This window comes from Arvicanthis niloticus, chromosome 13 (genome assembly GCF_011762505.2).
Source record: "Arvicanthis niloticus isolate mArvNil1 chromosome 13, mArvNil1.pat.X, whole genome shotgun sequence".
In the NCBI taxonomy this organism is placed as follows: domain Eukaryota; kingdom Metazoa; phylum Chordata; class Mammalia; order Rodentia; family Muridae; genus Arvicanthis; species Arvicanthis niloticus.
The window spans coordinates 49,540,138-49,555,584 of NC_047670.1; the positions used below are offsets into that span (position 1 = coordinate 49,540,138).

The following is a 15,447-nucleotide window of genomic DNA, read 5'->3' on the forward strand; positions in this document are numbered from 1 at the left end:
GCATCCAAGGAGGCATTGGGGTCTGTGCAGAATCTACCTGCATCCCTGGAATAGGATGTCCTCCATCATGCCATTTGCTTTTCCTCCTGACCTCATCATCCTGGCCCTTACCCAGGGGGCTGGGCTCAGTGCTCAGAGGCCAGGACACCCAGGAGGAGGGGTGGCTCAGAAGAGTTATGTAAGCAAGTATGGTCTCACTGTGGTTGGACCCTTCTGCAAGGATTACTTCCCTGACTCCAAACTGCCATATTGTACCATGCTGTCCTATATACCCTGGCAGTTCCTCTGGCTGTGTCCCCCCTCTGAAGGATCCCCATTTCAGGTCCTCAGTTGTTCACTTGGTGTCCTGTTCCCTCCTAGGGACTGGTAGCACAGTCTATGTTCTGGGGCTGCTCTCTGTCACTATCTCCCCACTACTCCACAGTGGGGCCACTTGGCTCTGCCACGTTTGCTACAACTCCACCCAGTGTACCTTTAAGACTAGCTTGTGGGTGCATATTGGAGAAAGGGCTATAGGTAGGACTCCAGCAAAGTCTGAGACTGCATTCTGAGTAGAGTAGAGCCTCAGTTTACCCTCCCCCCAATCCCTTGGTGTCAGCTGGCCATCATCTTAGGTAGTTACTGAAGCCTTGTCTGTGACTCAGTCTCCTTGCCTGTGCAATGGAAATAACAGCATTCACTATGGTTATGGTGGGGCCACAAAGTGTCATACCAGAGATGAAATGGCTGGTACTCCTCACTCTGACCAGCTCACGGCTCAGAGTGTAGAGCAGGATAGAGCAGCAGTTCTCAACCTATGAGATGTAACCCCTTTGGGAGTTGAACAACCCTTTCACAGGGGTCGCATAAGACCACCAGAAAACACAGATTCAATTCACAACACTAGCAAAATTACAGTTATGAAGAAGTGACAAGGTAATTTTATAGGTGGGGGTCACCACAACATAAGGAAATGTATTAAAGGGTCACAGCATTAGGAAGGCCACTGGTGTCAAGGATGATGACGCTTCTTGGAATGTGAGGCATCCGTGCCAGGACATGCTGGTATGCGTGTGGTGGACCCAGAGATCAGCAGCGCAGCGTGACTTCCTTCTACTGCACAGTTCACAGCAAGGCCAGCTGCAGCATTCTGGGAGTAATTCACCCAGGATCTAGCTGCTTCCTTTCTGTGGTTCTACTGCCCCAGACCCTTGTCTATATCCCTAGCTGAGTGAGGGATTGGCCAGACACAGATGCTGCCTCAGCGATGCCCAAGAGGGGCTCCTTCCTTGCTCCACTTCAGCTACACAGAGCTCCTTGCCTGCCCATACTTGCAATGAAAGGTCAGTGGTGGGACTCAGTGCATACCCAGGAAGAAGGGCGGCTGGGGGCTGGGATGCACAAGGCCTCTGGGTGGCTACTAGGGTTTATGCAGAGGAGAGAGAAATGACTGCAGATGTCCTTGCATATATAAAACTTCCTGAGTCAGGGGACTTGGGTCAGTGCTCCGTAGAAGCGTTGTCCTCCAAGCAGTGTCCCAAGCAGGCTGGGGAAAGCACAGCCTTCTTCCTGAGGCCACACAGTACAGGATTCCTCTCCCAGCATCCTCTGCTGTTTACGACTCTCCCTGTTATCCTGTAGCTGGGCATTCCACTGAGGCTCCCCTGTAAGGGTCATAATATAAGAAGGGCTGAAGAGGGTAAGCAGTTAAACAGTGCTCTCCTGCCAACTGCAGTTGATTCAGAAGCTGACCTGGGAGGTAGACAATACTCCAGGCTTACTGTCTCTGCAAGCTATTGGGTCCCTGAACCTGGAAACAGCTGCCCATTGAAGCCTGGGGGTAGGACAGAATAGATTCTCCCATAGAACAGATTCAACTCCAAGGCTATGTCCCCAAACTCCAACCAGTGTCTCTCCCATCCCACTCTGTATCCCTTCCATGTGCATAGTCTATCCATGGTTCCATTATGGTGTCCTATGGAGATGGACCAGGGTGTCTGGCAGCCGCATGATTGGAGGAGGTGCAGACACAACAGCTCTGAAGCCTGCAATCCCAGTAAGCCACTGCTCAGGCGGAGTGGGCCAGGGGAAGGGGCCTCCTCCTGGATCTCCAGATCTGCCCATCATCTCTAGCTGCTAACGTGTTGGTTTCAAGCTGTCACCGGACACACATCAGGTCTAATGTGACCTATAGATGCTGAAGTTTACCTGAGCCACATACTATTGGTGAGAAGCAGAGCTAGCATTCATCAGCTTTGCAGAGCCCTGCTGCTAGCGTAAGTGCCACCTGTAGCTTTTATCATTATCACTACTGACAGCAGTTGACACTCAGTTCCCGGAAACCCAGACAATAGTTGGTTGCTAGCTACCCTCACTTTACAGGAAGGAAGTATATAAAAGAGGCCTGTTAGGAGGCCATGCAGAGTCCTGGCAGATATGAGATTTGAACCCAAGACTATGGATCCCAAGCAAAATATTTCGGAAGCTGCAAATGTCATTCTGGTTCTCTATACCCCTTAGAACAGAAGGTGATACCTCAAGATGGCCCAAGGGAGAGGTAATAAGGAGAGAGAGAGGTGGAAAGGGTAGAGACCAAGACAGGAAGCTCTCAGCCCTTTCCACAGCCTGGCCATGAGTCTGAACCATATACAACACCAAGCAGTCCTTGGTCTTAGGTCAGGGCTTCACTGATCATCATACCTTGCCCCCCAAAGACCAGTTCTAGGCTTGACACAAACTCAGAGAGCTTTGTCAAAAGAGGACAGGAGAGAGAAGAGAAAGAACAGAAAGATGTGGAGGCAAGGTCCCTAGGACAAAAGAACTGGGAGAAGCCAACCCTGAGCAGAAGGGGCCTGCAAAGCCCTCTGTGATCACAAGAGTAAGGCAGGCAAGGTCTCAACCGCTTCTTATTGCAACACATGGGAGGTCTGTGTGGAGCAGCAGGGAATGTGGAAGCCACCACAAAGAACTGTGGGCCATGCTTTAGTCTCTGAGCTGAGAAACCATCTACCAGGGCATGGTCTTGGTAGGGAAGGTGTTCCTCTCTGGCTAACTGCCTACTTTTCAGCATGAGTGAGGCCTCAGAAAAGTGAAGGACCAGAGGAGGAGAGGTATAGATGGCCTTCCTAGGGCTTCTGAGATCCCAGAGCCCAGAGTCCCCAAGAGGCTCTCAGAACTGGCCACTCCAGGCCAGGGCAGTCTAGCCTCTGGAAGACAAACACTTTCTTCAATAAGCCAGTGTTGCTCTTTGAGCCTGCTCTGTGTCAGGCATTCCTCCCACCTAGGGAGGAATGTTGGGGGGGGGGGTCTCAATTTTTATAAATGTGGTCTGGCTACCAAAGGTAAAGAACACTAGGTATCACACAGCAGGACAAGGGACAATCAAGACTGACTGGACCCGGACACTATAATCAATTCATAAGTATGCCAGTGGTGAGGGAAGAGCAGAGGACTCAGCATGCTTCTGCAGCTGCTCCAAGCCATGCAGTTCACCATGCTCCTTTCAGCTCCTTGACCAGGAGCAGAAGGCATTGGACTCCCCGGGGAGACCCGGCCTCCTCCAAGGACAGGGGTCAGGTGTCTCATCTTTGTGTATGAAGGACGACAGATTCGATTAAGCTAGGCTTGCAACCCACTTAGAATTGATTTAGATATAAATAGGCGACTTAAAACCTGTGCTGGGTACACTGGGGCCAGAGCTGGCCACAGGTCATGCTGAAAGATGCGTGAAATTGTAGCCATTTTAAATAAGATTAGTGCTGTGACTCTGGGCACAGGATGATACCCACAGCAGAGGGAGGGAGTCTCAGGGCACAAACAAAACCAGAATAAGCCAGACCACATCTGCCTGTCCATCTATCCATTCATCTACATGTACTTATGTCTGTGTACTTGTCCATCTGTCTGCTTATTTATCATTCTGTCCATCAGTCCTTCTGTGCCTTTTTCTCCCTCTCTCTATATCTCACCATCTGCATGTCTGTCTGTCTCCCTGTTGTGCCCTCTGTGTATCTTACAAGTCATTGCTCTTTCTTACTCTTGTACTTTCAGACTTCAAGGTTGGAGAGTCAATTATTCATCAGTAGCCAATGACTTTGGACCCATTGATTTTGTTTCTGGTTCCCCTTGGATCCAGTACCCAGGTTCCGGTTTGATGGCATTAAGTTTGTTGAATAATTAATATGGTAATTTAACCTGAATTCAATGAGTAAATGTTACCTTCTGCTTAGGGGATTGAAAAAAGAATCCCCCAAGGCCGTTTTCCCAAACCCGCTAATGTCACCCCAGCACTTGAGAATCCTGTGTCTGCTCCTAGCAGGAGCTCCCACCTGCTCCCCAAGAACTTCTTCCTGGAAAGAGGGAAGGCTTCAACGTGTCTTTGTTCCACCCAGGGGGTTCAGACTTCTAGGGGTGGTGACACTTGGTTATTAGGGGATGTTTCTAGGCTCCCCACACAATACCAGGGCATCTTGCCAGCAGGTCCCAGCTTCTTCTCCCAGCCAAGCACACTCGAGCCCTTGCAGGCGGTGCCAGTTTAAAGTTAAAATGGGTCAGGGGTCACACGGAGATGCAGCTCTAGAGTACGACAAATACCGTTCTAAATTTGCCCACTTCTAGGTCTGCCAGGCTGCACTCACTCTCCAAGGGTGGGACAGGAATTAAGTTGCTTTTTAGGAGATGTGATCCTGTGGTAGAATTAAAAACATAATACGAAAAGTTAGCGTTCTTCACCCACCCATTTTAGGCATTGGGAAGGAGTGAGGCAGAACCAAGGTCACTTGGGACAATCCATAAGTCAGAAGGGCATATCAAGACCCGGGCTGTTACTTATACCCTTATCAGGCCCTGGCTCACGTGTGGCAACAGGGACAGGCCCTGCCCATTAATGATGAACAGCTGACCTAGGTTTCAACACCAGTGTGGATTATTCTTTCTGTCACAAAGCAGGTGCCATTATAATACAGAAGGTAGAAACCAAACCCTGTAAGAAGCAGGTTGGGCCGACTATAAAGAATGATGAAAGACTGCCTGAGACAATTGGAATCTTTAGAAGAGAAAAACGGGGGGGGGGGGGGTCAGAATGAAAGAGGGGTATGGGACAGCAAAGACAGGAACCAAGGTGTCCAACAAAGCCAAGAAGAGTCCCCCAGATGGCTGGACATGGGAGTACCTGTAATTTTAGCACTCAGGAGACAGAGGCAGGAGGGTCTCAAAATGTAAGGTTTGTGTGAGCTACACAGAGAGATTCCTTCTTAAAAGGGAAGTAAGGACAGAAAAGGAGGAGGAGGAATGAAGTGGAAATTTTTGGTTTCTCGGATAGTCAGTTGTGTCAGGTGATGTTTTTCTGGAAGTTGTCTTACGAGAGGATGTTTTGCTGAAGCAGATGTGTGAAAGGGTATTTTGCTGAAGCAAACATGAGAGGATGTTTGGCTGGAGCAGACACGTGGTGTTTTTCTAGAAGCTGTCTTGTAAAAGGGTGTGTGATGTTTTGCTGGAGTGTACAATTGAGAAGGGGCATGATGTTTAAAAGAATATGAATATTACCTCACAGACAGTGAGACAACGCTCTTGCGTTGGTTCGCTTTGCAACTCTTTGCTGGTTTTCGCTGACCTTCACTTGTCCTGACTTTGTAGAGAGAAACATGCCTCGTGGTATTCTGGCTGCTTCCTGCCATGCTGATGGGTGGAACCTCGAGGTTTCTTCTGGATGGAGCCAGTGCTACTATGATTCATGTTTGGTGTTTGCAGTTGGATTCGACTGCTGTTACTGATTCATGTTTGGAATCATTACAAAGAACGACTTCTAAACAGGTCTACATCGCCCACTTCCTATTAACCTTTCTTCTCCCCTACCTTTGGCTGGTGGGCTAGAAGGGAGGTTGAAGCGTATAAGAACCCTTACTAAAACAGGTTTTTAAGAAATCCAAGAAGAGGAAAAATACCCAACATTCACTTGCTCACAGATACTGCCAGGCATCTGACTGGACTCATGTGCTCGGCATGTACATGTAAGCAACCCAGACAACATCAGCGTCCCCCATGCTCACATCCTGAATAGGGGTCTTTCTCCTGTCCTCTCCAGGACAGTGCTGTCATCCTCCTGGTGGAGCTCCTACCTCCTTCTTTTCTCCTGTACCCTCTATAACATACCCTCATGCAAATTCTCCCTAAAATGCACATGAAACCATACCCACGTGCCTGTGACCACTGTTGATGCTCCAAAGCTTCTCACTAGGATGCTGGTCAGAAAGTCACCTTGTGAGACACCGTCCAGGCAGGCCTGGGACCCAGCAGCATTGCAGCTCCTGCCGGTCCTTACGTTGGGCACCGCTAGCTGACTAGTTGGAGCAGCAAGAGCAACACCCCAACCCCTATCCCATCATACGCATGGATCCCTGCTATGTTGCTATGTGCCCCTGTCCCTGACACATGCCTCGATCTCTGCTGCCACCTCTTAGGGCAGGCGCTCTGCACACAGAACCCCTGAACCCCTAACTGCTATCACCCTCTCCACACATACCTTTCTGTCCTGCTGGCTGAGTATCCCCTCCCCCCAGGAAGCTGCCTACTCCTCCTCAACGCCTCTGCCGCTCCTCCTCCTCCTGCCACCCTCATGTGTATTTCATGTTCTGCACTTGGCACTTTATAAAAGGTCACCCGCTTTCATTTCCACGACCCCACTCGACTGTGAGCGCCCAGCAGCTCTCTTTTCTACTTGCGCCTGTATTAAATTTAACCCAGAGCAAACTTGTGAGTGATTGAATGATCAACCATGGCCAAATGCCACGGCCAAATGCCTGTGAGACACATTAGAAGAAGGAGAGGGGGGCAGTACTCCCTGTCAGTCTCCTGGAGGGTGGCCCTCAGGAAGGGAAATCAGGATGTCCCTACCTCCAGAGTGACAAACTCTGTAGAACCAGAGAGGCTTTGCAGCAGCCAAAGTAGAATACACTACAACCCTCCTGTGCTTGGATCAGAGTGTGTAGCAAAGGACCTAGGGCCTCACTACCTGCTTTGTCTTGCCTCTCTATTGGAAACACCAGGAGACCAGGCCGCGGGGCTTTTATGCTTAGCTAGGGCTGTGTACCAGAACCACAGCTTAACAGTAGATGTTACTTCTCCTACCTGGAACCAGACCTCCAGCCTGAGGGGTCTACAACAGTGCCTTCAGGAGACACTAAGGTGAGTCCGTCCTCTTCTCTTTTGGTTTCTGGGGCCACCAACCACCCTGGAGTCTGCTGGTTGGCAGATTCATAACCTCAACCTCAGCAGCAAACAACCTCTGCACATCCCCAAGGCTTCTGAGTCAGTGTTTCCACCTAAGAGGAACACTAGTGACTGGACTGAGTCTGTGAGGCCTCTTGGAAATAACTGCATCTGCAGACTCTGCAGACAACAAAAGGCCACATCCTAGGTACTTACATACTGATATATACATGGCATGAAGAACATGATACAACTTAGTGCACTAACATCCAAGTGTTACCTTTGGATGCACTGACATCCAAGGGAACCAAGGCTCCAAGAGCCCATGGCTGTGCAGTGCAGCAGTGACCAAGCCTGGCCCATAGCATCCTCCTCTTCTTGAGCCTCAGGGTAACACCACCCACAGTTCATCAGACTTGCCAGACACATCTGCTGGTGCAGAGGTTAGAAGAAATCCAACAGCAGCTGTCTCCACCAGGGGTTCCATGCAAGCAGCAGCATTCCTGCCTGGCCAGCATGCTTGAGGACACCCCGAAGTTTCCAGGGGAGAAGCTGGCTACGGCCTAAGCATGCAGTGGAGGAGAAGCTGAGGATGAGGCTGGGCAGAGGCCCGCTGAAGTTCCCAGGGCTTTTCATTCAACCAAAGAATGCAAACTGCTCATGCATAGAGAATCCTAGAGGATAGATCTATGCCACTCTGCCTACCTGAACCTCCCACTTCCAGGTGAGAGACAAGGCAAGTGCCCAAGTCTGTGCACTCAGCCATCAAAGGTCAGGAAACAAATCCTACTTCAGCTACTTCCTGAGTCATTCACTGATTTCCTGAGAGACTTGAATGAATGTGTGTGTGTATGGGTTTAAAGTTGTCAGCCTTCTTCTGTATGACATTGAAGAGAGACAATGACCTCTTTCAGTTACTCCTGTGTGATTTGCCCCTGCTGAAGTACCATGGGGTAGACAAGATGAGAGCCAATGCCAGGACCCCATGTAGTAGATAAGGAAACTGAGGCACAGAGACATTGGCAAAAGACCAGAATGGGCCAAGCCCATTGTCTACATGCCAAGAATTTCCTGGTCAAAGTCAAGTCTATGGTAGCTGACTGGCCACAACCCCACACCTGCCAATACTCATCTGTCTCCCCAATTCTTCTGTCAATGGCTCTCATCCAGTCCGTGTGCCTTATGTGTTCAAGAATCTGATCCCTTCAACCTCAGTGGCCCAGGCATGACATGGCAGCCATGTGACTCTGAGCTATGAGATAGAAGCCCTTGGTGCTGAAGTATGGGCGCTCTCTGAAATAAATTGTGAAGTTAACATGAAATAGAGTGGCCAATCCCGCTGCACCTCCGCCCTTATTGCTATCACTCATCCAAAATGAAAGCGTCCTAATTCTGACATCAGGACTGCTTCACGTTCATCACAGTGGCCCTGGACACACAATTTATTTGAGGGTTTTCCTGCCTCTGAAATACAGCACACCAGGCCTCGGTGGGCCAGGAAAGACGGGCAGATTATCCATAATCACTGTAGATCTACAGTGATACAGCATGTGTGTTACACTCAGGGCACACACCCATTCACACAGTCACATTCGGAGCTTGTAATTGATTTATGTCTGCAGTGCCAACTACAACTTCTGGCTAAGGGCCAACCGGATCCAGCCCAGATGACACTCCAAAACCTACATTCCATGTGCATTTACAGAAGCACATAGCACACAGGTATACACATGAACACATATACATGCAGAACACATGCCTATGTGCCTCAGTGTGTATCACACACAATTCTCATGCATGCGTACACCGTAGATATACAACATGTACACATTCCTTCCTATCACACACACGTCATATAGGCATGTATGTACCACACATTTGTGAATACCATATATACATATATATGTATATATATGTACCATACCAGAACATACATATATACACATGTCTATACACAGAGAACACATGTGTGTATGTGTACACTAAGGCACACATGCTTACACAGACTACACTCTTGCACATGTACAAACACACACAACTGCACAGTTGCACACAGACCACACACACATCCCCATCTATTTGATGAGGAAATAAACATCTCATCTTTGAGGCCAGCTCCTACTCTACAGTGCTCAGTCAGTAGTGAACACTTGCTGATACCTTCTCTGCCTTGGGAATCCTGCCAGTGTGCAGCACAGAGCATGCGTGGGGTGCCAAGCACATAAGTAGCATGGAATCCCTTTTCTTCAGGTGAGGTGGACAATGATGATTGCTTTCGAGCAATACACAGCTAAAACAAAAGCTCTCTGCACGTGTTTTGGGCACTGTGACACATCAGGTCTTCAAGAGTCACAGATTGTGCTTGGCTGGGCACACCTGGGTCCTTTGACCTGCACACGGGAGCTCAGGCTGGGGCTAGCGGCCTTCCTAGCCCTTGCAACTTCCCTCAGGCAGAGCCTGAGGCACAGCTCTGCTGCCTCTCCTCACTATGGTCTGTGGATTCATTGTAGGACAGGGACAGGGTTGGGACTGCCTGCCTTCTGGCAGCATTGTGGGAGGACCTGGAAGTCACATCGTAAATGTCAATGAAGCCAGCTCCCAAACAAGCTCATTTTTCTGAGCCCAGATGCACCCAGGCCTGGACAGGGAGTTGTCAGTGGTTATGAATGGCTCTCTCCTGGAATGAGCAGGGCTCTGGGAAAGATGCTTTGAAATTTGCAGCATGGAGGTTTTATTTATTTATCTATTTATGTCCTGCCTTGTTCAGAAAGGATTTAAGGCAGCTTATGAAGATACATAAAACAGAACAAAGAAACAGCAGCCAGAAGCAGCAGGGAGTCTGAAGATGCAGGAGACAGGGAGGGCACAGCAAACCCTGCCTGCAGCCAGAGGCAGCCCCGCTGCTCCTTGCCCACAGGGACACTTAGGCCTCTCATGAAGCCTCTCTGAGCCTCAGCTTCCTATCCTACAGCGGAGGAGGGAACTGTGTCTCCCTGTGAACTTCTTCCACTGAACTGAGAATCTGAACTTGTGTCTTTAGGGTCATGAATATTTTTGTGTGCAGATACACAGAGAGAGAGAGAAAGAGAGAGAGAGAGAGAGAGAGAGAGCAAGACAGAGAGACAGAGACAGAGAGAGGTGGGAGAAAATGAAGGAGGGAGGGAAAGAGAGAAAGAGAGAATCTTCAAGGTGGGAACCTAGGCATGTAGACACATACACACACACACACACACACACACACACACACACACACTGTGGCAGCAAATCTCCACATAGGAACCTTCAGACTGGCCTTGGGCCCCTTGCTGTTGGCTAGTCTCCACTGTGTGATTGGCTTGAGCCCCTTCCAGAAATATGTCAGTCCCTCATACACCCCCAAGCCCCACTAGGAAGACAGCGTAAGGCATAGCAAGCTATGATTTGTAGATTGTTCTCATTTATTCTTTTGTTTTGAGACTTGGTCTCCCTAGGTACCCTTAGCTGTCCTAGAACTCACTGCGCAGACCAGGCTGGCCTCAAACCTACAGAGATACTCTAGCCTCTCTCTGTTCCTGAGTGCTGGGATTAAAGGTTTGTGTTACAGTACCCAGCTGACTACTGTTATTTAAAGGGCCAGCTTTATCTTTGCCTTGGGCACCCATTCCCTCTATATTGACTATTTTCATTTATCTAGTTGCTTTGCAGCTTACACTGGAGGGGCAATATCCTCCCCCGAAGAAGCCCATACCCTCAATTCTAGAACCTCCAAAAGCAGCCTAATTGGTAGTGTCTTTGTGGATGTAATTAAAGACCTGAAGTGAGAACCCTGAATTTAGAGTATGTCTCAGTAGCACAACCAGGTTGGAGAGAGCAGAGGCTGGGGGGAGCTAGAGAGACAGGTAGAGCCACATAGGAGCTTGGACCATGTACACCTTGAGTTCAGACTTCCAGCCTCCAGGGTGATGTAAGCCGAAGTTCCTGATCATTTGTCAGGACAGCCACGGGGAATTACTACACTGACGGACTCTGTTGTTTACAGGATATAATAGAGCCCACAGGCCCCCAGCTACGCCCCACACAGCCATCACACAGAGCTCACTGCAGGCCCCTGTCCGATGCTGCCCATGCTGCCCCTGCAGCCCCTGCCAAGGTCATCTCCCTTTCCACCCAGAGGCATTTTACAGGCTAAATAGATATGGTCCATCTTCTGTGGCCCAGAGGCACCCACCACTGTGGACCATGCCTTTCTCTCTTCCAGGCACAGCTTCCTGTGTATCCTCTGCCCTTAGCCCTCAGGGAAGGTGAGTAAAGCTGACTGTTGTAGATGCTGGGCACAACCTAGGCAGCCTGTGTTTAAGATAACTTCTCCCAGGTTCAAACTAGTCTTATTTTCTTCTAGTAAGCAGAAGTTCATAGAAGATGTGTGATGGAATGAATGAATGAATGAATGAATGAATGAATGGTCTGCCCCCTGTTACCACCCAACATGGGGCTAATCACTGAAACTCAGCAAATCCAGGTTCCTGGTTATCTAGACAGTAAAGGTCTGACCCATTACTCAGCTCCCAGCCCCTCCCACCATGCAGCAGCGGTAGAAGCCACACCCACCTGGAACCAGCTGAGGGATTTTCCAGGCTTCTATACAAAGCAATTTCTAAGCCTTTTAAAATCCGTCCTGGAACATGGTGGCGTATAAATAAATAAATAGACCCCAAACAATTTCCATCTGTTTTCTCTACACCAGAAATCTTCGAGCGCCCCTGCCTAGGTGCCTGCAAGTGTCAGTAGAGCACTGGGCTCTCCCACGGCCCTGCATGAACTCTGTGGTCTCTCCTGGGTACCAGCTCAGCAGCTGGGCTCTGCAGCCTGCTCACTGTGAACTGTAAGCTGACAACCATTAATCTTCAATCAGACTTTTATCAAGAGTTTATTTCTTTTCCTCTCTCTCTCTCTCTCTCTCTCTCTCTCTCTCTCTCTCCCCCCCCCCCCACTGTCTTTCTCTCTCTACAAGACTGAATACCAGTATAGCAACTGTCACAGGTCATTACCAGCTGCATTGTCCCTTCTATTATGACAAAATAAAGTCCAATAGAGAGACGGCAGGAGCTGCAATCCACACTTATCTGGGGATCTGTGGAAGTCAGAGAGAGAGAGAGAGAGAGAGAGAGAGAGAGAGAGAGAGAGAGAGATATTTGCTGTGCTGTCACATCTGGGCATGTATCTTCTTTTCGAACAAAGGGAGGGACAGTCTGGACAAATGGGACACCTTCTCCCTGCAGAGTCACCTTTGGTGTCCAGTGCCCACACAGATGCAACCAGAGTATACTTTCAATACCATCTAGACCAGGGAAAGAAAGGGCAGATGTAGACAGACTAGGAGGCCAAGGAGAGCTCTATGTGGCCCTTCAGAGAGGACCACATGTCTCATGGGGGTAGGAGTGACAGAAAATAATGTGCACAGATGTCTCTGGGAACTATGGTGATTGTGTGAGACACAGAATGCCAGCACCGCCCTCGGGTAGGGATGACGTGAGCAAGGCTCAGGGAGGTGGTAGTGGCCTTGATGGTGGGTGTGGCATGGTGGCCCAAGTCCTGTTGGGCACAGGACAGAAGTGGGAGGGGACAGTGTGGTGCCTGGCTCCATGCTTCAGCAGGGCTGAGGGAGTCATCTGTTTGGGGGTGGAGAGTGTCAGTCTTTTGGAGCTGCCAGAATGAGAACTCTACCTGGGTGACAGCGACATGACAAACTTGTCTTCCAGTTCTGGAAGCCAGAATCCAGATTAGACTGGCACAGGGTTGGCTTCTGGGGTACTGGGGGGAGCACTTGCTGGAATATTGAGAGTCCAGCTGAAAGTCTAGAAGTCTCTGCCTCTACTGCCAAAAGTGTATCAACAGGTCAGGGAACCTAGTGAGGTTGGGATGTCCATCACCAGGTCATTCAGCACTGGAATCCTCAGGGATAGTGACCAGTCACTTAACCAAGTCACAGGCCTCATTCCTGGCGTGAAGACCTTCTAGCTCATCAGGAAGCCCCAGAAGTACGAATTGGCAGGAACCCCATGCTCTCTGTCAGCATTAGGGAGATGACTCTCCTGCAAGGATGGTGGTGACCCAGGAACACTAAGCATGTGTCCAGTGCTAGACAATGAGTACCTTTAACAGCTGACCCACAGGAGAGGGAGCCAATCTGGCTTGAGCCCTGAATTATCTCTGAGATAAAGCTTCTAGAAGAGTCATGCCCGAGGATGGGGGCCAGGGCTGACAAAGTGGAGCAAGTGCCAGCTGCTGACCTGGCTACCACTAGACAATTCTTCAACCAGAGCCCAGCCATGCTTTGTGGATATCTTGCCTAAATTCCATACAACCTCTTCCTCCTCCTTCTCTTCCTATTCCTCTTCCTCCTCTCCTTACTCCTCCTCTTCCTCATCCTCCTCTTCCTCTACCTATTCCTCCTCTTCCTCCTTCTGTTCCATCTCTTCCTTGTCTTCTTCCTCTTTCTCCTTCTATTCTTTCTCCTTTTCTCCCCCTCTTCCTCCTCCTCCCTCTCCCTCCCTCTATCCTTCCCTCCTTTTTGCCCTACCCCACCATAAGCCATAAGTGACAAACACTGAGGCACTTTAAATGAGCATACTTCATGCATAGGGATGAGAGGTTAACAGCCTGAGCAAGCTCCAGCCCCTGGAGCTGCCTGTAAGAAAGGATACAACCATCAAAGAACCGCCCTGCCCTCTGTTACATGACTCTGGGAACTGCAGATGAAGGCCCATGTCTCTTCTCCCCTCCTGGCCTATTACAGTGCACTCACTCACTCACCAAGCATCACCCCACCAGTCCATCATCCACACTGTCCACACACCCTCTCTCTTTCACTGTCCATCAACAGTTCTTCTAACCACTTATCCCCACACCTTCCCCATCCATCACCCATGGGTCCATCCATACCCCAGTTCTCACCCCCATTGATCATCTATCTGTCTTCTATCTGCCCATCATCCAGTCACCATCCGTCCGTTAAGTGGATACTAGCTCAGCTCCTGGTATGTCTGAGATGCTGTATTAGGTATGCAGGTCACAGGTTAAGAAGAAAGACTCTGGGGCTAAGAAAGTGGCTCAGCAGGGAAGAGAGCTTTCTGTAAAATCAAGAGCTCATTCAGATCCTCAGCACCTACATAAAGGCTCAGCATGGCTGTGCATGATCATAAGCCCAGCACTGGAGGGTGGAGACAGCTGGCTGTGCATGATCATAAGCCCAGCACTGGAGGGTGGAGACAGCTGGCTGTGCATGCTTGTAAGCCCAGCACTGGAGGGTGGAGACAGCTGGCTGTGCATGATCATAAGCCCAGCACTGGAGGGTAGAGACAGCTGGCTGTGCATGATCATAAGCCCAGCACTGGAGGGTAGAGACAGCTGGCTGTGCATGCTTGTAAGCCCAGCACTGGAGGGTGGAGACAGCTGGCTGTGCATGCCTGTAAGCCCAGCACTGGAGGGTGGAGACAGCTGGCTGTGCATGATCATAAGCCCAGCACTGGAGGGTGGAGACAGCTGGCTGTGCATGATCATAAGCCCAGCACTGGAGGGTGGAGACAGCTGGCTGTGCATGCTTGTAAGCCCAGCACTGGAGGGTGGAGACAGCTGGCTGTGCATGCCTGTAAGCCCAGCACTAGAGGGTGGAGACAGCCGGCTGTGCATGATCATAAGCCCAGAACTGGAGGGTGGAGACAGCTGGCTGTGCGTGCCTGTAAGCCCAGCACTGGAGGGTGAAGACAGCTTAGCCAAAACAAAGCTTCAAGTACATTAAAAGACCTTGTCTCAAAAAATAATATGGAGAACAGCGACAGCCCTGGTGTCTTCCTCTGGCCTACATATGTAGGTGCATGGGCTCACCCACTTGCACATGCACCAGAGAAGAAGGAGGAGGAAAAGCAGGAGGAGGAGAAAGAGGAGGAAGAGGAGGAAGACGGTCTACTCTCTGAACCCCTTGACATCATGTACCAAATTAGATCTAAACCCTGATGCCTGGCACTAAGCTCTCTCCTAAGTGGCCTCACTGTCTCAGTCTCTGGTGGTTCTTCCATACCATCTGAATTCCTGACAGTTGTCACTGGGTCCTTGCTGCCCCTTCATGCCTATGCTGTACCCTGTCTCATCCCCTCCTGCCTGGATGCCTGCTCAGTTGTGGTGCCACCTCCACCAGGAGGCTTTTCTGACTTTTTATGAGGTGACCTGACTTCTCTCCTCACTGGGCCAGCACCTGTTCTGACCTTGCAGAAGGCCTGGCACATG

At 50.0% G+C, this 15,447-nt stretch overlaps 1 long non-coding RNA gene across 5 annotated transcripts in view; it reads right to left on the reverse strand.

Annotated features, from left to right (window-relative positions):
- Positions 1–897: 897 nt before the first annotated feature.
- LOC143434100 (uncharacterized) overlaps positions 898–15,447 on the reverse strand; it is an 88,813-nt gene continuing 74,263 nt past the window's right edge. For all 5 annotated transcript variants that reach the window (XR_013103339.1, XR_013103340.1, XR_013103337.1 and 2 more), the window contains one exon: positions 898–1,643. This is a non-coding gene — a long non-coding RNA (uncharacterized LOC143434100). The remainder of the gene's footprint in view (positions 1,644–15,447) is intronic.